At 41.0% G+C, this 24,709-nt stretch overlaps 1 long non-coding RNA gene across 1 annotated transcript in view; it reads left to right on the plus strand.

Annotated features, from left to right (window-relative positions):
- Positions 1-223: 223 nt before the first annotated feature.
- Positions 224-24,709, plus strand: part of LOC110072919 (uncharacterized) — an 84,474-nt gene continuing 59,988 nt past the window's right edge. Inside the window, exon 1 of the long non-coding RNA XR_012086785.2 lies at positions 224-7,364. This is a non-coding gene — a long non-coding RNA (uncharacterized LOC110072919). The remainder of the gene's footprint in view (positions 7,365-24,709) is intronic.

Genomic DNA, 24,709 nt, shown 5'->3' on the forward strand with positions numbered 1-24,709 from the left:
ATTTACAAATCTTTTCTGATGAATTGAGGAATCAATTTGTCAATTTGTTTTTTTACCCTATAAAAAAAGGTCAAGCATCTGGAGACACCAAATTCACAGGAAGCTTTCCCTGACTCTCCTCTACAATCCTTCTAAGTGAAGACTGAGTTTCAGACAGCCAAATTATACAACCACAAAGTGCATCCCCCCCAGGGGTGTGCCCATTGAGAATAATGTTGTCCACCAACCCCCTCCCTTTCCATGCTGTTAACAGCCGGGTTTGCATGTCATGGGCATTTATTTATTTATTTATTTATTTATTTATTTATTTATTTATTTATTTATTTATTTATTTATTTATTTATTTATTTACTTACTTACTTACTTACTTACTTACTTACTTACTTACTTACTTACTTACTTACTTACTTACTTACTTACTTACTTGCTATTAGATTTTTATCCCGCCCTTCTAGACAGGAGTCTACTCAGGATGGCTCACAATATATTGTGCACAAAACAGATTAAAAACAACAACTAAAATCTACAGTAATATATTTTATTATTTTTATTATAAAATAATATAATAAAATATATTTTATTTTATAAAATAAAATGCCTCTCCTGGGGCAGATATATATTTTACTACCACCTGCATGGATCTGTAGATGGTGCTATTGGTGAAGGCATAGAAGAGAGCTATTAGCAGAGCTGGTAATCCCCCTCAATGCCACTATCTCTCCAGAAAGACTTCCAAATTCCTAATTTTTGCTCCATCAGGAAAAACAGTAATTGCTTCCCACATCCCTCCCTGCCATGATACTAACAACCATCTTTAATTTGTGGAACAAGATGATCCTTCTTCTAATTTGAGGAAATTTCCAGATAGTCCAAACTATAAGTAGGAGGTCACCTCTCCAGAACTGTTAACATAGTAATTTATCTCTGAAAGCTGAAGTTTTTTACTCTAATCCTTAGTTTATTTATTCAGATGTCTCACTGCATCCAGGAAAACAAGTTTAGATTTAAAGAACTAGGCAGAGAATAGTGACTATGGTAAGACTTTAATTGGAAGAGCAGGTTTTGAGAAACAGTTTGATAATATATTCACTATAGTTTCAGCAGTCAACACTGCACCACAAATAAGGTAGAGACACAAAAGAAAGAATGTTTTCTAGTGGATGCATGAATCACACTCCCTTTGCTTGATTCAAAATCAGCTCCATTAATTTAAAAAAGAAAAAAGAAATATGAAGTAAGTTATTCCTACTGTGACCCCTGGAGGATCCTGGAGCAGAAAAATGGTGCAGAAAAAAAATGGTTCCTGAACCCACCAGAGTTGGCCACTGTTGGCCTAGATACAAGGATGGCTCATGGTCTGGATCGGGGGTCTCTTCAATGTGAAATGGTGGTATGGAACACACCTGCTTTGTCACAGCTGCTGGTACATAAACATGAGTGGCACCATCCATGCTATTAAAAACGATGGGAAATGAAACACAGATTCTCCAGGAAGAGTGTCTGTTCTACTTTGTATACTGTGTGGGGAGAACAATACTTGGTCAAATTTGAGAGACAGATGCATGATTGACCATCTGTGAGACTGCCTGGGGAAATTCTTAAGGAAGAGAGCAGTAAAATTCAGAAACTTAAGTTTATAATTTATTTTATATAATTTTATATAGGACTGATATGGAGATCCAATTTCTTACAATAGTGTTTATTGTTTGGGCTATGTCAGTGTTATGTAAGTTGATACCTTTATGTAGATAAATAGTTCCTTTTGCTGTATTTTAATTTGTGATGGTCTGATGACTAAATAAATATAAGCAAACTTGGTTGCGGGTCAGTTTAAACTGCTCTTTTTATGTTTAATGATAGAGATATGCATTAATCACACAAGTTGCCCCCCATCATAAACTGAACAATCATGTTCAGTCTACAAGCATAAGTGAATAGGTGGTGCCTATAATTATTTTCAGCCTGAGCAGGCAGGGATATCAAGTCTTTCAGAGTGCAGATGCAGTACATGCATATTATTCTGTCTTCCTGAACAACAAAATACTAGTGACTGAACAAAAGGAAAGAGATGAGGCATTAGAGAAGACTAGGGAGAGGGAAGAGATCTGGGATAAGGACTTGAGAAGAGTTACAGAGGTGGCCACTATGACTTCTAGAATATAACCCAGATTGCCAAAAAAAGGGAGGTGGTCACATGCAACTTCAAGACAGAGGCCACACAGAGATAGATGGATGGATCAATGGATTGATGGACAGATAGACAGAGAGATAAAATTGGCAGGTGCTAATCTAAAAATACTGTATCAATACAAATGCATAAATAGTCCCTGTGATTGTGAAAAGAAATATGATACATTTCACCACAGAGAAGAAAAAGGAGAGAAGGTGACTTCTACGCACAGACAGTTCATGACCAGAGTTAAGGCATTCCTCCATTGCCATCTATGAGCCTCTGAGCCTCCCGTCCAGATGCTCATAAATAAAAGGGAAAGTCAAGGTCTGCATTCTCCCTTCTTATGAACCCTCACCCCTCACTGTGCTTGGACTAGAGAACACTTCCAGCTGGGGACTGTCCTGTGTAAATAAGATACATGGCCACCCTGTCTTAGTCTTTGCCAAGCGCTGAGCAAAATTGCTTGTTCCAAATATGACCCTTCACTTCTTTTCTTTTGATGGGACTCCATCCTAACCCTCCCAACTACCCAACTGGCTACACCATGATTTTCATCACATGGTAATATTACCACTTTATAGCACGAATAACAATGCTGCCTACAAATTATCCACCCATTAAAATTCTTGCAGTTTTCTGCTGAAACACTGTGTATTAAATTGGATCTAATCAGAGGTAAGGCTAATATCACTTTGAAGCAGGATTGCCATGTAGAGTACTGTACAAGGGGGAACTAGATTAGAATTAACCTTGACAGGAACAAATGGTACTTCAGAAAGGTAGGTGTACTTTTCTGACACGAACAACAATGAAATGATAAGCTTGTGCTAAGATGACTTGAATGTGGATGAAAGCTTTCTAATGAGTGACTACCCTTGGTAGCTATATTGATTGGGTTTGCAGATTGTCAGGTGAGCCAAGACAGGATGAATTTAGTAAAACAAATCTTCTGATAAACCAGATTCTCACTTTCATGCTGAAATATACACTAACAAAATAATAGTAACAAATTGTACTAGTAACAAATTGTACTACATATCCATCAATTCAAGGATGTATCTGCACCACTAATGGGAAAATGCTAGCAACAAGCACAGGGATTATTATATTCCTCAAAAGTTGTAGAAGAATTGGAATGAATTCAAGTGGCTTGCCTAATTCACCAGTGGAAGAATGGCAACCAACAAAGGGTTAATGTCTCTCCCTCTGAGAAACATGGGCCACACAGAAATTTCATGGAAGAGGAGGAACCCTTCAATATTTGGCTCTGTCTCCTCGGGAAGAGAAGAGTTGCTTTTTTGCTGCCCTGAGAGGTTGAACCATTATCCTGAGATTTCGATTTTTCTTTTCTTAAACCATCAATATAGCTGCACTTAGGTAATTGCTCATTAGAAAGGTTTCCTCTACATTCAACTGCTTTTAGGATTAGTTTATCAGTTTATTTTTATACATGTCAGAAAATTACCTTACCATTCATTCCTGTTAAAGTTAGTAATTCCCCTTTCTACAATAATTTAAAAGAAAAAGAAGCAGCAGCAGTAGTAACAAGTCTGTAGCTTGAACAGAAGCCAGGTTGTGAAGCAAAATGAAAGCCACTGTTCTGCACATTTGTTTCGTAAGCAGCTTGCTTATTCCTACACTGTTTCAGAGAGTTTAACCAATAAGTAAGTCAAAGAACTGTTTGATGTCCCCTCTGTTTAGGGGTATAGGATCAGTTTAGTTTTAAAGTCATTGCAATGCTCTTCCAAAGTTGGAAATGATTAATGCTCATTTTTTAAAAAAAAACTAAGACATCCTGGAGTTTAGCGTAGGTGGAAGCCCAGGTGGACTCGGTGGCCAGGGGCGCCTTCCTTCAGCTGTGGAAATTGTACCAGCTACGGCCCTACCTAGACGAGTGGAGTCTCATGACAGTTACACATGCACTGGTAACATCTCGTATAGATTATTGCAATGCACTCTACGTGGGGCTGCCTTTGAAGACGGTCCAGCGACTGCAACTGGTCCAGAATCTAGCTGCGCGGCTGGTGAGTGGTGCAGCCGCCAGGGAACATATCAAGCCGATTCTGTATAAGTTACATTGGCTATCAGTTGCTGCCCAGGCCCAATTCAAAGTGCTTGTTTTCACATATAAAGCGCTAAACAGCTTGGGCCCTGGATACCTGAAGGACTGCCTCCTTCCAATATCTATCCAGGGGGCCCTTTTGAAAGAGCCGTTCCTCAAGGAGGTAAGAGGGAGGGCTTGTAGACAAAGGGCTTTTTCAGCAGCTGCCCCCAGACTACGGAATGCCCTCCTGACTGAAATTTCTCTGGCACCGACATTGATGACATTTCGGCACCATGTCAAAACCTTCCTGTTCCAGAAGGCTTTTAATTGAAATAACATCAACTGTGGGTCCTGATGGCAATTTTAATTGTATTTTAATCATTTTATCTTTTATTGTATTTTAGTTGAATTTTAATTGTTGTAAGCCGCCCAGAGACCTTTGGGTAGAGTGGGTGGCATATTAAATAAATAAATAAATAAATAAATAAATAAATAAATAAATAAATAAATAAATATTTTTTAAAATATTTTAAGAGAGCTTCATTTCTAATTATGCATTATCTGTATTCTTTAATTTGATATGCTGAGTAGTTACTGAGCACAGGTTGGCAAAGTTACCTTTCTTTGGTAGCCATGTGAAAAACAACAATTACTGAAGAAGGCACAGTTTTTGTTCTGTTTTGTTAATATGTTTACTTAAATAGAAGGAAGATACATTTCTATTATCACTGATATTTTGTTGCACAATTAAAAGCTAGTTTTAGCCCATGGAGCTACTTCCTGAAACAGAAACCACTTCCTTTTTCCCTCAGCGTCTAAAATAATTGGACACAACTTAGAGAACCAAAAAAGCTCTCAGCCAAGTGTCTTTCCATTATGTCATTATGATGCTCTGCGTTGAATCCATTTTTATTGTTATTTTAATGACTATTGAATCCATTAAAAGTGCACTCGACATCCTCAAATTGTCCCTAGAAGGAGTTAGTGATGCAAAGGTTATTTCTTATCTCTCCTTTAGACGGCTTCACCTTGAATTATAGTTCCTTTGTAATGGCAACAAAATGGTTTCAACAAATGATTCTGCTTTTCCCCTATAAGGTCTACCTGTAGTGTGTACCTAACTTGAAACCACTGCCACCAACATATGGAGGAGAATATTCATTCTATAAACAAAGAGGTGTCATTCTAGAGAATTATTGCAAAGCAGTTAATAGTGATAGACTGGGATTTTAAAGTCTCCACAAATTTTTTTTTAAGGTAGAGGGTTGAAATGTCAGGTCAGGTTTTACATAAAACAGAAAACTTGGCATATTTCTTGCAGATATGTGTCTCTTCTGTAAACAAATGAACCGAGAGCGTTCCAAGTTTCTCATATTGACTAGTGAGTTGAACAACTTCAGACAGGCTTCTATATGATCACCAAAGCTCTTGGCCAAAAGCTGGAAAATTTGTGACCCTCCAGAAGTTGTGGCTTTCCGGTTCTGATCAGCCCCTCCTGGGCTGGCCAATGATCAAGGAAAATTATAGTAGTGGCTCAGCAACATCTGGGGGGCCAGTGAGCCGTTCTTGCCTTCATGCTTTCCCTACTCTTTGAAAACAATGATTCCCAGGAAGCAATGTTTGCATCTTATATAACTAACCGCTTCACTGAGTGTCGACCTCTACACGGCCAAAGTAGGAGCACCACCAGAAAAAAAAAAAAGAAGTTTGGGGGAACCTCAAGATTTCAAAGTTTCTTTCAATAAATCATTCAGTGTGTCTGTCTGTCTTGGAAAAAAAAAATCCAAGAAGGCAGGGAAGGGCTGAAAATGATCCATTGGGTACTAAATATGCTTCATGGACATGGAGGAAGGGACCGAAAACCAAAAGCAGAAGTAAGGGAGGGGGATATCTGGAAGAGGCCATGGCTAGCTGACCAGAACCCAGTACTTAATACTGCAACAGTCTGTTGTGAGTTGCACTTGTTGATTTATAAATGAGTTAAGGAACATTTGGGGAAAGGAATCTTGCAAGTAAGTAGATAACTCACTCGAGATTCAAGTGAGAGGAGGAGAAAGGATCAGGCTATGACCGTAGTTGGAGTGGAGAAAGAGCTTCATCTCACAATGGCTAGAAGGTGGTTCCTCACTCCGTGGTCACACCCTGTTCAGACCTTGCAGATTCGTTTCTTCCTGATTCATTATGTGTATGTGTTTTCACAACCTTGTATCAACACCTTGTCATCTCACAGTCAACAAAATGACCATTCTTGAAGACAGAAAAGCTAATGGGCAAATGGGGGAAGGGAGACATGCGTCTAGAGCTGTTAATAACAGAGTTAACAAACAGCTTGTTTTCTACCTCTTTTCCCCCCCCTGTTAGCATTGTTCTAACATTATATATCACATACAGCATAAATATTTAAACTTGGATAAACATGGATGTGGTCCTGCTTGTGGAACACAATAAGTGCAAATCCTAAACAAGATATCAGTACTAATTCCCATGCCTTGTGCCACTTTTTGCCAGTTTCAGATGATGCATTGTGCATGTGGCAAAGAGGCGATCAGAATGACTCCGCATATAGTAAGTACAAATGGCAATTCTGTATGTGATCACAGTCCAGACTCAGAAAGTTTGTGCTGGGGCAGACACTAGAGCTAGTACAGCTTGTGCTTGCAGAGAACAGTTCAGTTGCTCCCTGCTTCAAGTGGCTGATGCAGTGTGGACAAGTGACTTCTTCACTTCATGGAGTACATCTCGGTGGCAGCTAATGATGATGTAAAGGTCAGAATAAGAGCATGGAACTTTGCGATCCAGGTTCTAATACCCAGTAAGCCATGAAAATTCACTGGATGACATTGGGTTAGTTGCTATGCCTCAGCTCAACATAGAAAGCTGAGTCAGACTCTTGACCCAAGTACTATTAACACTGATTGGCAACAGCTGCCCAGAGATTCAAGCCTCAGTTCTTTCCTAGTCATATCTTGAGCTCCCTGATAGTCTTCAGTGGTCTCCTGTCTAAGCAATCACCAGGCCCAATGCAGCGTAGCTTCCAAAATCAAACATGACTGGGTGTGTTCATGTACTCTCCTTAAGGATTGTACTGAAGATCAAGTGTAAAGGAGGACAGCTATATCTACCGTCTCGAGCTTCCTGGAGAAAAAGGTAGGATACAACTGAAATCTATATAGGTAATAAATAAACCTGTGTTGTTGGAGAGAAGAGAAAGCTAGCCAAGTACAGACTCTTATCAGTAATGAGCAAACGTTGAAAGGAACAATCTTCCAACTGTACTTTTAGAGTATATATTGGGCATCTGTGTCATCAAATATCATTGAATCCACCTCTGTAAAGAATTTATGGCATGAAGTTGTATTGGCTTCTTCACCACCTCAATAATATTTATTTCTTAGTGCCTAGAGCAATCTGTATTAATCTAGTCTGACCTTGTTGTTGCCATTGACGTCCCTATATTCTTAAGGCTTCATCTGTAACCTTGTACTACTGATGCTGAAATGAAACCCTGCATTTTATACACACTGCAGTCTCTTTTTAAAAAAAATTGGCCAGGTTTTTAGTCATCTTGACTAACAAGAATGGTGACTGCAGTTTCTTTTTAGTTTGAGAATCATGAGCCTCAGAGTGCAAACTTGACACATCCATGGCAACTGTCAGAGAGGCTGGAAAAGAGAAGGAAGCAGACGAGCACAGAAAGTAATAGACGGGTGTCAGAGAGCGTTGCTTAAAAAAAGGCCAACAGCATTCCATGATATTTTATATAATTACTTTATATAAATATATACTTTATATAAATACGTTATTTATCCTCTCTCTTTTTTGTTCTCCCCTGCTTAGATGTCACGCTAAGACCTCTCTTAGATTGTGTTACCTTTTCTATTACTCTTTTCAGTACATTTGCTTTACAGCCCAGGAGATATATAATTTATGCTCTAGCAATGTCACTCTATCTTGCTGTATTCTTCATCAAAGTGATACTAATTTTAGCCATGACCTCTGACTTCAGTGGCCATTTGCACAGATTGGTAGTAAAGAGTAATGTGATCCCTCCCTTCACTACATTCCGTGAGACTGCATTGTCCTCCCCCATTACACACACACACACACACACACACACACACACACACACACACAGAGAGAGAGAGAGAGAGAGAGAGAGAGAGAGAGAGAGAGAGAGAGAGAGACTGGCACTCCATTTCCCAGCACAGCTTTTCACTTATTCAGAATAGACAACTACATAATTAAGAACTGTAAAACCAACAAGCAGATATAATTGAACCTTCGAGATGGGGAACAGAGAAAGAAAGATGAATAAGTATGGGAGCATTTGCTTTCAAAGAATGAGACTGGGATTTCCCCCTCCTCCCCTTTTCACACTTAATTTTTGCTTATGAACAAAAGAGTTTCTTATAGCTAGAAAATGGAGAAGAGTTATATGAAATTTGCATTTTCTGTTCACTAACAGGTTGCATTTTCTTGAATACAGAAAGATTGCCTGGCTTTCAAAAGGAAAGAATGTGTTGTTTGAAAAAAGAAACATGGGAGGGGGAATCGACCTGTAAAAAGAAATTTAATTAATTTCTTGAAACCCAGCTGTAATATCCAGAGGTTAGAAAAAAATACAGAGTCCTTATTTAAAAGTACACTTGTGACAGTCTAACAAGACAGTCTAATGAAACTAAGGCAAGGTAATTTATGGGATTATTTTCCCCACATATTGAATGACTCCTCAATCTATCCCTCTCTCTCTCTCTGTGTGTGTGTGTGTGTGTGTGTGTGTGTGAGAGAGAGAGAGAGAGAGAGAGAGAAAGAAAGAGAAAGAGAAAGAGAAAGAGAAAGAGAAAGAGAGAGAGTGTGTTCAGCCTATGTTTCCCCATGTTAATTATAAACTTCATTGTGAATCTGTGCTATATTTTAAATTTTTTAATCAGTAAAATTTCTGTTCTGAATAGCTCTGAGTGTGTTTTATTCAGTCCTATCTCTGTCAAGACACACTATTGCCATAGTTCAAAGATGGTTGTGTCTCTGAACATGTGTGAGTGCACACATGTACTCTGAGAGTGTACCCTGAAACAGCATCCCCTTTTCACAACAGATGGCAGAGGTCCTCCTAGTGATCTTGCGTCTGGAAGGCACTCAACTCAGTCTGCCATCTTGTGCTTCCAAGCAGGCAGGCCTGGAAAGTAGCATGGGCTGACAGGTGAGTTGCACAATGGGTGGATCCAGTCTTTATGCTATGCTGCTGTAGCCAATAAAGTTATAGCATTTTCCTGTCTATCTTAGCTGTTGTTTATGTCTGGTTTATTTTGGTGCAATAGGAGCTGCACATTCAGTTATGCTACCTGGATTCACAAGCACAACTTCATCAGAATGTTCAAGTGTTTATACAGGGATGTTTAAGATACATGGCCCAGATTTCATACTTGAAATGCTATCAAAGAAAATTGTCAGTTAAGAGAGAAGGGATATTCATTTGCAAACTCTGCATCATTCTCAACCTACATATGTATTTGCCTTGGTCAACATCTCTGTTTGATTTTTTTAAGTATTTCTGTGAGACAAAAAGTCCACAGTCCCAGTGGACAGCTGGTAATATGCCTGCAGTCTCCTCCTAATTATGGAGCCAAATGCTGAAGATTCTTAAACACTGATGCACAAATGTTAGCCTTTTGTTGATGATTTGTGTGTTCATAGAGACCTTGTTGTTAAGCTGAAGACTAGAACTGCTCTAAAATAAATTAGCATTTATAGGGGAATAAGTATTTATATAGGTCAATGTAGAAACTAGACCTGGCTTTGGATAGTTAGTTGGTTAGTTAATTTGTTCCCATAATTAGTCCCAAAGTGAGGGAAGCCCATAAAGATAAGGGCTAAAATTACAGGACATGAAAATTATCATTTGGCAGAAACTGGCATAGATTAGAAGAGTTTACACTGAATAAGATGGTGCTAACATAGAAATTGCTGAGGGAATTTGATGAGGCCACTTTTAGAAGACACCTAATAAGATATCATTATAAAGAAATAGCTGTTAGTGTAGAGGGAAGCAAATACTTCTGTGACAGCAAAAAAAAAAAGGAATGAGTAGGAGACTGGCATGATTTAAAACAAGAATGGTGAATTTTTTTTATGTAGTATACCTTTAAGCCTAGATACCCAGACCACCAACTTTAATTTGTATTACCCTCTCACCACCATAAACCTAGTCCCTGTAGCTATTGACAGAAAAGGGATCCCCAAATACACAAGCAGCAAACATCAACATGTGCCACCCTACCAGCACCATAAAACAAGAGAGAGGGGAAGGGGAAAACTGACAAGTCTGGAGACTGGCTGGAACAGCTTCCCACACTTCAATTATATGTTGGACAGACAGACTGGGGTGAAGCTGCAAATCCTGTAAGAATGAATGGGGTGGAAATACTGAATTATTCCATTATTCTGGAGTCCTGGCAAAATAGCCTGCATAAAGAAAAAAAAAAGGCCAAAACCCAAATAATCAATTGAGTCCTGTATCTGAAACTTCTCGTTCAGTTCTAGCTAAATACTGACATGAAGAAACTTTAATAAAATCCAGGTGTTAGACTAACAGGCCTGAATCCAATTGGTAGTCCCAATCGCGATCCCAGTCAACGGGATTTAGGTACCTATGTGTTGAGTCATCATTCAGCAATTGATTCTACTCTAGCTGGGAGTAAGAACTGATTTAGGATATATTCTTCTTAATGAGTTCAGGAGTTTTAAGTCTTAATATTTCATTGATGGCAGCATTAGTTAGATTAGATTAGGCATCCTTCAGTCTTGAGAGACTATGGTAACGTGCTCTGTATAGAGGACTTGGAACAGCATCTAGTGCGGCTGAGAAGGCCAATTCAAGAATGACAATCCCTTCCTCACTGAAGACAAATACAATCTGTCCCCTGTCCAGCTCCTTGATTTGGCTGCTTTCGGGACTGCCTCTTTGCCTCGGCCTGCTGGACAAGTGTCTCTTCAAATTGGGAGAGGCCATGATGCACCGCCTGCCTCCAGTCTGAATGCTCAGATGTCAAGGCTTCCCGTCTGTTGAGGTCTATTCCTAAGGCCTTCAGATCCCGCTGGTAGATATCCTTGTATCACAGCTATGGTCTCCCTCTGGGACAATTTCCCTGCACTAATTCTCCATACAAGAGATCTTTTGGAATCTGACCATCAGTCATTCTCACAACATGCCCAAGCCAATGTAGACGTTGCTGTTTCAGTAATGTATACATGCTAAAAATTCCAGCTCGTTCTAGGACTACTCTATTTGGAACTTTGTCCTGCCAGGTGATACCAAAAATGTGTCAGAGACAACGCATATGGAATGTGTTCAGCTTCCTCTCCTGCCATGCACAAAGGGTCCAGGACTCAATGCAGTACAGGAGTGTGCTCAGAACACAGGCTCTACAGACCTGTATCTTGGTATATGCCGCCAGCTTCTTATTAAGCCATACACTCTTTGTGAGTCTAGAGACTATGGTAGCTACTTTGCTACCATAGTAGCTCGAAATCTCAGGGGAGAGTGTCAGAGATCATTGAGCCAAGGTACACAAAGTCATGAACAACCTCCAATCCTTGCATGGAGATAGTAATAGAGGGAGGTGAGTCCATGCCCTGGCCCATGACTTGTGTTTTCTTCAGGCTGATTGTTAGTCCAAAGTCTTGGCAGGCCTTGCTAAAATGATTCAAGAGTTGTTGGAGGTCTTCAGCAGAGTGGGCAACAATGGCAGCATCATCGGTGAAAAGGAAGTCCCGCATGCATTACAATTGGACTTTGGTCTTTGCTCTCAATCTGGAGAGATTAAAGAGCTTTCCATCTGATCTAGTCTGGAGATAGACAGAAGGCCACAAAGAGTGGCTGTCATTGTTTCCTACATTTCTCCTGCAATTGTCTGAGGTTGGTATCATGTCAGTGGTGGATCTATTAGCTCGAAATCCACCACTGTGATTCTGAATAGACTCACTCTGGAAGCACCTGGAGTCTGTTCAGTACAACACGGGCAAGCAGCTTCCCTACAACGCTGAGAAGATAGATGTCATAGCAGTTATTGCAGTCATCCCTGTCTCCTTTGTTCTTATACAATGTGACAATGTTTGCATCCTTCATGTCCTGTGGTACTCCACCTTCGCTCCAGCAAAGACAAAAGACTTCATACAGCTCGGTGGTGATGATCTCTTTACAGCACTTCACCACTTCAACAGGGATGTTATCCTTCTCAGGTGCCTTGCCGGAGGCGAGGGAATCGAAGGCCACTTTTATTTCTGCTAAAGTTGGTTCATTGTCCAACTCTTCCAAGACAGGCAGGCACTCAATGTTATTTAATGCCTCTTTGGTTACTACATTCTCTCTGGAATATAGCTCAGAGTAGTACTGCACCCAGTGTTCCATCTGCTGTGCTCCTGGATGATCACGCCTGTAGCAGACTTCAAGGGAGCAGATTTCTTCTGTATTGGTTCTAAATCCTGCTTGATACCGTCATACATTCCCTTGGTATTACCTGTGTCTGCTGCTATTTGCATCTGAGAGCAGAGCTGAAGCCAATAATCATTGAAACATCTCCTGGCAGCCTGTTGGACTTTGCTACGAGCAGCTCGAAGAGCCTGCAAGTTGTACTCACTAGAACAGGCTTTTTATGCTGCTAGAGCTCTCCTCTTATCCTCAATGCCTGGCATCAACTCCTCCGAATGGGCTGTGAACCAGTCTGCCATCTTTTTGATCTTCTTGCCAAATATGGACAAGGTCCACATTATAAACAGCATTCTTGAAATGTTCCCATTGTTCAGGTGCATTTGCATCAGCCGGGCCTAGAAAGGTTTCCTCAAGTGCTTAGGCAAAATCCTCCACTTTTCTTTGATCGTGAATCTTGCTGATGTCAGTACGTGGTCTTCCTTCCCTTTTCGTGTGATACATTAGTAATATCTGGGATTTCAGAATCAGAACGTTCCTGCATAGGGGCACAGAGACAGATCACCTTGGATCCTTTTGGTCAGACTGTTAGGATTTGTTTAGTCATCTGGGCAATGGAATCCATGGAAGGGATTGGAAACACACATGCCATCCCTCCATTGCTTAAAATTGTCATTCTTGTTTATACTCAGAAGATCTGAAAGATGGAACCAGCCATATCCGTGTGCATGTGGCTACAGAGGTTCACACAATCAGGGTCTCCATTCACATGGAGTAGGGTGAACAATGCTCAAGGATCCATGATAATGTTTTGCCTTTTGGAGGACTGCTACCACCAACACCCATAAGGCATCTCATCTCTAAAAAAAAATCTGGCCCCAACATAGCATTCTGTGTCCCTTAGAAGTAACTTTTCTTTTCTGCATTTTAAAGGTCATTTATACACATGCCTGAACAAAGCATTGGTTGTATTACACTGAGGCTTGAAACTAGAGGTTACACCCAGTGTCCTTTCTGTGAATGGAAGGAACTCAGATTGACCAGAAGCTCATTTCCTGTTCTCATCTGAACCATCTCCCAAATCTCTGGAGCACTTTTAGGGGCTGCAGTGATCTTCAGTGGAACAGAAAAATCAGAGAAAAATGACATAATCCTTTTATTCCAGTAGGAACATCTCATGAACAGGGTTCTACCTCTGGACTGAACTCTGTATCCTACATGAGAGAGCTAATAACTCGGAATTAATGCTGATAGCTTTTGTTTGAAACAGGCTCTTAAGAGTCAATTCCATTTCCTCCTGTAATTACTGAAAGTGGTTTTTAAGTAGCTAGAAAACTTTTGATGCAACTTGATTCTGAATGTATGCCAAGTTCCAAATAGACACCTATTTTAAAAGGCACAGCATGCTTGCCATGGCGTCTTGCCAGTCAAACAGTTGTCACTTACTAGACAATTCTAAACAGTGTCTGCTACCTTCTATTTGCTGTCAATTTGACTGATGGGAATGGCTCAGCCGGTTTTAATTCCACTGGCCAGCACCAACACGGCCAAAACTCAAGAGAAATTTGAGGAACAGACATAAAAGCAACACTAGCACTGGCAGTTGAATAGAGATACTTGGAATGGCTTAGAGCAGAACAGATTAGAGGTTTATTACCTAGAATCTCCTCTTTTACATTCCTAAATTCTGAGACAGAGCAAGTCTCTTTTGCATGCTTTGTTTTACTACAAATGTATCAGAGAATACATATAATGTCAAAAATGGAAATTACATTTAGCTCTGTCTCACTGTAGTACAGACAGATCCGATGCAGTTTGTCCAAATAATATGTTCTGTGTCTTAATAATATGGCTGGTATAACATATATGTTAACAAGGCACATGTTGTCTGCATGAAGCTATTTGAAAGACCATGTCTCTCTTCATGAGCCTGCTTGGCTTTTAAAATCCTCACTGATGCATTTGGTGGGGACGCGGGAAAGGGCCTTCTCTGTCGCTGCTCTCAGACTCTGGAATTCCCTCCCATGGGAGGCCAGCCTGGCCCCATCTATGCTGGCCTTCCACAAGCAGGCAAAGGCCTTTCTTTTCAGGCAGGCTTTTTCTCAGTAACTGGCAGTTCTTTAAAATGTGTTTGTTTTGTTCTCTTCTGTTTTTTAATGCAATTTTACAATGGTTTTAAGCTGTTCATATTGTTGCGAGCTTGGTCCTAGTTCCCCTGCTGGGAGGAGTGGGCTTTTCCCCCTCCTCAGGAATAAGGGCATGGTTTCAAACCTGCTGCTCACCTGTAGACTGGGGTGGTGCTGCAGCCAGTGCTCTAGAGCAGTGGTCCCCAACCTTGAGCCTCCAGATGTTCTTGGATTGCAACTCCCAGAAGCTTTCGCCACCACCTCTGCTGGCCAGGATTTCTGGGAGTTGAAGTCCAAGAACTTGTGGAGGCCCAAGGTTGGGGACCACTGCTCTAGAGGCTACCTGGATGAGCCTGGAGGGCTGGAGATTTAAGGAGGACAGTGGAGATAGCAGGGAACACATCTGGGAAGATGCGCAAGATTGGGATACATTTGAAGTGCAGGACGAGGCTGTGCTATCAGAGCCCTCTGTGAAGGGATGGGAGAGGATCCTTCAAGAGGGCCCAGATACTGGCATCCTGGAGGAGTTCTTGATTCCTCCTCAGGAAGCAACTTGACTCTGGCCATTTTAAAAATATTTGTACTATGTAGAGATCCAAAAAGAGTTAAACATCTCCCTGCCTGCCTGTCCACCTTGATACTGGCTGTCTGGAATGCTGTGTGTTACTATTGTCTAAGTTGAAAATAGGGCTGGAAAGACCAGCGCTTGGCATCATTCCTAATTTGGACAACAATTCCCAGACTCCCCTAGCAATTAAGATTCCCAAACTCTGGAAAATATCTTGCTCCAGCAATGATACGAAATGACAGACTATCCCTCTTAAAGGAATTGTACAGGGGCAGGAAAGAAGAATGGCTATCCCGTTGTAAGCAATCAAAACAAATGGCCTTCCAGTTTTTAATAATTCATCTCTATGCCTCTCTAAGTGAATGTTTCTAAATTTTAGGAGACATTGTCCCTTTACACAATAAATCAATTATCTAGAGAAGAGAGATCATTTGTATATCGCTACTGAGTACAACTCTCATAACTCAGTTCTCTAATTCTCTTGATGTCTTTTCTCCATGCCCTGGTTGAGATGTAACTGGAAGGCATGGTTTCTCATTCTTCCTCTTCTCCTTCTCTTCTACACAGCCATAGAGCACTAGCCTTCAGGAAAACTACAGGTCCCATTGACCACTGGGACATTTTCTTCTCACGAGCTAACAGTCAGTCAGAGAAACAAACAAACAAACAAACAAACAATCTCTTATTAATCCTGCAGCACAAATCCTGCTACTCCTAATATGCTGTCCAGTAAATAAAATTTAAAATGAAGGAGCAGGGACTTGAAGAGATCACTGCAGTTGTACGGGGTGGCTAGGGAAGAATCTGGGGTGATTATAAAGCTTATCTCTCCTTTCAGCTCATCTTTTATAAACATTCCTCCACACACTATATATTCTTGAACAAGATCAGAGAATCTCACTTTTTGTGACACATTAACAGTGCCCTATCTTTCCGCAGCCGTTCTTTCCCTTTGTATGTCTTTTCATAGAAACAGTCCTGTCCACCGATGAAGTTCATTTCTTGCCGCTTATGATTTTTCCCCAAGCTACTTGGTTTTAGCAGATCCAAGACATCTGCTGGTTTAAATCTCTCCTCACAAGTGATGTGGCTCAAAAAAAAAAACCTCTTGATAATCCTGTGTCATTTCTCTGAACTTCCTCCAGCCATTCAATATCTTTCTGGTAATGAGGTGTTCAGAAAGAAATGAAATATACTGAGTCTGGACTTATCCTGGTCATAGAAAAGAATTCTGTATATTTCATACAAAGTAGCAATGTGCCTCTGTTGTGATAAGATATGAAATGACTTACACCACAAGATAGTCTTTGGAGTTGTGGGCGGCAGTAGAAGTACTATTTCAAGGTAATAAAGAAGCTGATTCCCTTATATATAATTATGATTTTATATACTAGAGATTTCTCTTATACTAGTTTGTAGTGCTTTAAAAGGATAGTCATTGTATCTGGAATGTAAAGAATTCCTAAAAGACATTTTTGCTTCTGGTCCTGGTCCTCTTTTTCCTTAACATTAGTTAGCAATGTGGCATCAAGTTGGAACCAAATTATAGCAGCCCTAATAGGGGTTTCAAGATAAGAGAGATATTGAATCTTTTAAAAAAAAACCACTCCAGTTTATGAATGTGGGATATTGTACACAATTCAGAATACAGGAGACGGCCACGATATTACAGCACTATTGTACATAATATCATGTCTGCATTGTAAGCAGAAAAAAGGATGTCAAGCTTTACATAGCAAAGAGTAGCCTCAGTGTTGACAACAGCAATGGCAGCAGTCAAAATGGTCTACAGCATGGGTCCCCAATCCCCAGTCAGTGGCCTTGGCAGGACTGTGCTGCGGAGACAGATCTCCTGCTCCCTGCACGCATAGATGCACACATGCCCCTCCCACACATGCACACACACCTCCCACACACGCATGGATGCATGCACACACAAACCTGTCATGAGTTCAGCCGAAGATCCGGAACCTGAGGGGTTAACTACAGCTGAGGAGAATGCTGAGCGATTAGAAGCACAGACAGCTGAATCACCACCAGATTCTCCTCCCCCAGTAGCCAGGGTGAGGGCTAGACTTCGGCAAAGACTTATGATGCAAAGGTCAGAGGATCACCTGAATGCTGCCCGCAGAAACATCAGGTCAGCTAGTCCTCAGTTTTGACAGGATGAAAGGCTTCCAGCAGTTCAATGACTGTTTTGCTATATAATCAGCTCCCAGATGGCTGGGAAGCTCGTGGAAGCAGCAAGTCAAATCTCTGACTCACATCCATGCTCCTAACTACCTTGAACCTTGTTCTCTGGACCCTTGGCTTTGGACTCTGACCCCAAACTACATTGTGTGATTTGGCTTTGGACCCTGACCTCAGCTTATGGTTTGTGATTTGGCTTTGGACCCTGACCTTGGCATATGGTTTATGTTTTGGCTTTGGCATTTTGGTATCGGCTCTGCATCCTCTGAACTTCTGATATTGTACTGTCCTATTGTACTTTGCTCTTGAAACCCCCAGGAATGTGACAACACCACACATGCATGCCTCCGCATGCATGCATGGACACATACATGCCCCTGCATGCAAGCACACATGGACCCCTCATGCATGCATGCTCCCTGTCTGCCTCCCCACTTGCACAGACGTACTCCCACACACATACACACACAGAGAGATGCCCACCACCACCCCACACACATGCTAAACCAGCCTGTGGTGTCAAAGAGGTTGGGGACCACAGGTCTGCAGGATGCCCTCTTGTATTCACTACCATTCACGAAGTGGCATAAAGCCAGAGAAAATCCCAAAAGCTGACTTCTTTTTTCATCAGCTAACCACATCTTGCCAAAACAGAAAGCAATTGCAAAGGCTGTTTTTTCAACAAGTGTGAATGGTAGTGATCTTTGTTTGCACGATCTGAGCAGAGCTGTTAATTATATGACATTTTGGAGGTCATGGTCACTGTGCATCAGAAGTATCCTGATGACACATAATATCCTTGGAGGCATTTTAAATTATTATTGCCAAGCAATTGTATGTATAGTGATAAGGTGGGTGAAATGGAGCTTGTGACAAGATATAGGCACCAAACCTCTGCTAATATCAAGTAAAACCATCTCCAGCCAAAAGGCAAAAACCAGTAATATCACATATTTAAGCCAGTCAGCTTTTGAATATTTAATCTCTATTTTTGAAAGTATCATTTTACATATTTTTATAATGAGAAACATAATCCCTTCATAATGCCTGTTTGGCCAAGAAGAAGATAAAAGTTATTTTCCTGGGAGCCAGCTAATTGGGCCCTGACTGACAAGGTCAAAAGTTCAGTTTACCCCAGACTTTGACTGATTTCCCCTTTGAAGACTTGTGTCAAAAGCTTGGTCTCGGAAATTCTGAGAAAATGTTTACTAAAAGCAATTAGGGCTGGAACAAACACAACTGCTCTGTGCATTTCCTATGTGGAAATACAAAATTGTATCCTAATTCCCTGGAAATACATGGCAAAATGTCCCTTTCTGGAGGACTGTCACTCCATAACTTGCTTTAAAGCAAGCCTGGGTTTGTTTGCTTGTTTGTTTAACTCTTTAAAGAAAACTTGTCTTTTTACTTTGTCTCTAGGACTTTACATTGTCCTTCAGCCTTCCCTAGCAGAAAGTGTATCTATGTTGGAATGCTCTTGCTGGTAAGCCTGTGTAACAAAGTTACATTTTTTTTTCCATTTTGAAATGCCTGTTTTGAGGATCAATATTTCAGCCAGTGGATTCTTTCTAAATAAAAAAGGCAGGACCAACCAATCTCTTTCAAAGCAAGCAGGATTGGTCTTTTGAATTTATTTGATCTGTTTTAAATCTGGGGACGTTAAGGATTACCTGATGATGCACTGGGGGGCAGTTTTACCTTTAAAATATCATAACTTGAAAAGCCTTTGGCCAAACTTCCCCAAATTAGGCACAGAGCAAGAGCAGACAGTCTGCTATATGTGTGTCAAATTTGGTGCTGATCCAAATTTCAAAATTACTATTTTCTTTGGGCTGCCTCTTTTTTAGAATTGCCTTATAGAATATCTGATTTGCTCTGCTGCACAATAACATCACTGCATGAGAATTTGAGGAGTCATCTTACTAGTTTCACTCCTCCAGTAAGTTTCCTGACTGAGTGGGAATTCAAACCTAGGCATCCTGAGTCCTGGTCCGTTACTCTATCCACTCCACTTCCCTAATTTTCCTATTTCTCATACCCCACGCCTTCCTTTTGAATGTGACTGATTGTATAGATAGGAGTTTTTTTAGTTCTGACCTGTGTTTCCTGGACTCCCATTGTTGTTAGTGTGACATATCCGAACAAGACAGAACACTGCATACATTGTAATCCAGGGATTGCCAGGTTGGCTATGCTGGTTGTGGCATTTTGGAAGCTGTCTCAAAAGGCAGCCTTTCTCATCTCTGCTCAAACCATTATCCTAGTTTGGTCAGTAATCTGTCCTCAATCCAAATTGACTGTATGTTTCTGAAGGCAACGTATTCTTATCCCTCAGGAAACCAAAACATGTACAACGTGTTTGCTTTTGCATTAATTCCTGTGAAATATGATGACTTGATAGACCCTAAAGAGAAGATAGTTAGATTCAAGGGTTTGGCAACAAGGGACTTTTAAGATTTGATCTGGACGTTTTTTAAATAGGAAGACCAGGCCTAGAACAGAAAATGACTTTGGGAATTCCTGTGCCATCTTGCATGCTATTTGTGGCCCAGGACCAAAATTATTTCTAAATTCACTTCACTTGGCCTCGGAATTGAATCTGGCCATTCTGCTTTGAACTAGATCTCATGGTACCTCGTCCCAATTAGGCCAGTTCAGTTTGGAACTGGAGATTTGTCCAAATGTGATACACAGTCCTAGCTCATTGTCATGTGAGGAATTCGCGGTACACTGTTCATTTTCCTAAAGAGACTCATGGTGCCAATTCATGTTCCTTTTTTTCAAAGAATGCCCAGCCTGTTTCTGTCATAAATGGCTCTGTTTCATGGGTGTCTACAAGAAAGGGTATGGGGGAATCAAGCAAAGATATTTGTGAAAATGTAAGATATTAAGATAGGGTAGTTGTAGAATGGAGCAGGGGGGTTACTCTTCCAAAACAATCTGAAGTTGATCAAGACAAATCAACATCCAGACAAAGAATGCTGGAAATAAATACTCAAAACATGTAATATCCAGCTTTAAAAAAAAGCAAGTTAAAGTATTTTGTTTTTTAAAATATCTACATTGTAGGAAGAGTAATGCAAAGCAGAACACTCATAGGAGAGGGGGGAAGGGCACAAACAGCTTGAACTGACCGAAAAGGGAAAATAAAGTGAAATGTACTACTAAGGATTCTTGTACCAGGAGCCGTGGGCATTGCTCTGTCTGCCTGCTTCGATCACAGTTTACAACTCACTGTCATCCACACCAGCCTAATGAAAAGAGTTGAGCTCTGGGAGTTTAAGGGCTGGAAAATATCACGGAGTGGGTTGGTGGGAGGGGAGGGGGATCGAGACCTTGGGAAGAAAATACGGCCAAGCTTGCATGTAAATGTCCATCATGTGGGTGGACTTGGCTGAGTTGCAAAACTGATGCAGAGAAACTGAGAAGGATAGGAGCGACCCCATAGGCAGTACCGTTGCTGCTCACCGTTATTAATGAGCTGTGATTGGGAGAGACAGGAGCAGCTCCACAGCAAACAGATTTTTGTTGTTCGTTAAAAGTTTGAAACTGGTCTGCTTAGAAACTGGCTGGTTGCATCCAAGAAACTGTCAGTTGACATTCTCAGTATTGCCTCTCAAGTCTTGACCCGCTGCCCAGAAGTCCATGGGGTGACCTTGATCTCAGTAGCTTGCACTCGTACAATAGTATCTATAAATAATGCATTTAAAATGTCTTTAATATGCTGGTATGCTCCCCTTTGCCAGACGGCTTCCAATCTTCTAAGCTGTTTGGTTTATTTATTTTGCAGGGGGATTTTTTTTCTTGGTTTCCTGCTCTCATTTCCCTTTAACTTTTAATGTAAAGTGTTCCCCTTATAAAGCCTGCTATCCTATACTCATTTACCTTGGATCAAACTCCAGAGAACTCAATGGGAATAGGCATGTCTCGTATTGCATAGTATACTTTAGAGTTTAACCATTTTATATTTTTTTACACCAAGCAAATTTGTAAAAACCACAGGAGGAAATAGAGGAATTGGTGGATATTATTCAAACACATCTTTAGTTGCATTTGCTTTAAACAATGTTTACTGCATATTGTGCCTTTAATGTACCCAGTGTTCAAAATACTTTACAAAGCATTTAATTACATACACAAGAATCCAGTTGTATACAATTATGTGGAAAGGAGGGGTGTGATGTGTATCTGATAGACCAAGCAACCCTTTTATTTTTAGATTGTTTTCCCTCGTGCAAACTCCAGTTTAATATTACCTTAGGTGCAACTTCTCGTTTTGCCATTATTGCAAAAACTGGGTTGTCGCTTCCATACGTTCTACACACTTCCAAGCCCAGCTAATTTAACTCAATGGATTTTATTTATTGTTTATTTATTGCAAAAGAGGCTCCCATAGCAGTTTGCATTTCATGTAATAAATACCTGCCCCCAAGTTTATGATCTAAAATGTAAGACACAAGACAGAAGGAATAAGGGATATGGAGGGAGGATGAAGGGAAATAAAGGCAGCTTTTAGCTAATGGAAGTCGACTTTGTGGTCCCAGGTAAAATAACAGGGGCACCCCCTGCCCCTTTCCCATAAATGGACAACCATACCTTGATACATTTTACACTTTTATTGCAAAAAGATAATTCATGAGAAATGGATAGAAAAGGCCATTGCTTGGGTTGACTGCAGTAGCAGGGTATTGTTGCAGCATAAGGACTAGACCCCAAATTGGATAGCCCACCCGACATCTGATCTCCACCATCCCACTGCATAATTGAGTAACCATGGGATTGCACCCCCCAGATGTGAACCCACTGAGACCCCCTGGTTTCCAATGTAGGGGAAATTGGCAGCCGACCCAGTCTGGGCCTGCCCTTGTCGGTTCCCCACCCACTGCTGTCCCGCATCATGTCCCTCACCTGGGAAATGGCCAAATGCCTGTTTCTCTCTCTGTGGACCTGCTCCTCAATGTCAGATTGCCCTGGTCAGCTACCAACCAAGCAGTGATGATCCTGTAGAACAGAGGTCCCCAACCCCTGGTCCATGACCCGGCAGCGGTCCGCGGCCTATTCAGGACCAGGCCGCAGACACAGATCTCCTACTCCCTGCAAGAGCCCCCCATGAGCACCATCACACGCATGTGCGTGAATGCGTTCTGCCCCCTGCAAGTGCGCTGTGCACTTGCACGAGAGCAGCCCCCTGTGTGAGCGTGATGTCCACATGTGCATGAGCACGTTCCTCCCCTGTGATCGTGCTGTGCACATGTGCATGAGCGACCCCCGCAAGTGCGACATGCACATGAGCGAGCTCCACCCCCCTGCAGGTGCGGCACACACACCTAACCAGTCCACAGTTGGGAAAAGTTTGGGGACCACTGCTGTAAAGGCATGTAACAAAAGCAAAATATATCTACTTCATAAACTAACATATAATTCAATCCTGTTTTAAAAATGCAACTCTAGTTATCTTAAAATATTGATTTCCTAAACCAACATGGTGCACAATAATGAGAGTGGTTGGATGGGAGGGAGACCTCCACGTAGGCAACTTCTGGAGAGGATCAGAGGAGGAGCTTTAAAGTTCCCAGCCAACATATCTCTGGGGGCCCTTTCCAACCTGTGCAGGTGGCCACTCATAATTAGATGTAGAGATGGGCATGAACCACTGTATTGCAATTTGATGTGATTCAGCAGTTTGGCCATGCAGCTTCTTCTGTGGAGCCCTGGCTTCCCAGCCCTGCCTCCTCTAGCAGGTGCCCACTCAGAGGCAGCACTCCAGAGGAGGCAGGGCTGGGAAGCTGCACCACTGCCTCTCCCTTACGGCACCCTCTCCCTTGTGCTGCAAACTGTGCCAGAAGTAAGTGCCTGGGATGACATTTGCTGGTTACTAGTATTCTTCTCCCTTTGTGAGCACAGCAATGGCAACTGGAACCTAGACAGAATTTTCAAATTTATTGTCTTTTGATTTTAAGTGACTTGCAAGAATAAATAAAGAAGTTGATTTTAATTTGTTATCAATATTGCATGGAACTGAACACGTTGATGTTTTGATTTTTGCCTCAAAATTTACACACGCCATAAGGGTGCCATTTCCTTGGACTGCTGAGCAAATCTCATAGAAACTGATAACATTTCAGACATAAATCACAGCTCAGAAAGAAATGAGCAAATGCTCCCGTTTTAATAGTGGCAAGGAGCTGTGTCATCCTTCAGCTAATCACAAAACACAAGCAAGGGATGGTCTCAAACAATGAAGCAACATAATGTCTTGAAGTTGGGGAAGCTTATTGACCAAGATATATTAAGTCTCTGGTAGAAAATACACATATGTGTCTATCCATGTGACTATAATTAAGGAGCTGGAGCTAAGGAGATGCTTTCACTAGCCACATGATCTAGAAGAGATATTTCCCATCATATATAAACAGACTCTGCATAAGCTTTACCTCATTCAGGGTAGGAAATTTCCCCAAGCTGGTCAATAAATAAATATTCTTTTTTTTTTTAAAGTGGGGTTTTGTAATTGTGTCCAAAATACGTACAATCCCATGGAGCTCTTGGACATTTTATGCACTTTTTCTTCTTACATCCAGATTGAAAAAAAAATACATTCTGGGTAGCTGAAAGCTCCTGAAAAAACGGAGGTGCTCTTTCACACCCTCTAGGAAAAACTGACCTTGCAGATGTTGCCAGTGGGTTACATTATTTTGGAAAGGGAGTCATTTATTAACTGCAGCATGTCACTGTGTTATTCTTTTTTAAAGAAATTTCCCTCTTTAATTAGGTTTGGATTTATTTATTTATTTATTTATTTATTTATTTATTTATTTGTTTGTTTGTTTGTTTGTTTGTTTGTTTGTTTGTTTGTTTGTTTGTTTGTTTGTTTGTTTATTATTTAGGCAAATGCAAACAACTGTGGCCATGATACATACCACCTTTTTAAAAAGATGTAAGTTTGCTAAAGTCAGCCAGGGTGCTGTGACTGTACCATAAAAAAAACTCTCCGAGAGAAGAGAAGATCTTTCTACCAAGTTTTTTCAAAATGACAAAATGAGTGTGCATATCTTAGGCAATTGTGCCACTTTCTTTGATATGAAATCACATCCACTGTTATGGGCGTCCAGCTCTGAGCTTAAAAAAAATTTCACTAACATAGGGATCCCCAAGGCAACATCACTAACAGTGCTAGTAACTA

Source organism: Pogona vitticeps, chromosome 4, assembly GCF_051106095.1.
Source record: "Pogona vitticeps strain Pit_001003342236 chromosome 4, PviZW2.1, whole genome shotgun sequence".
NCBI classification, from domain to species: domain Eukaryota; kingdom Metazoa; phylum Chordata; class Lepidosauria; order Squamata; family Agamidae; genus Pogona; species Pogona vitticeps.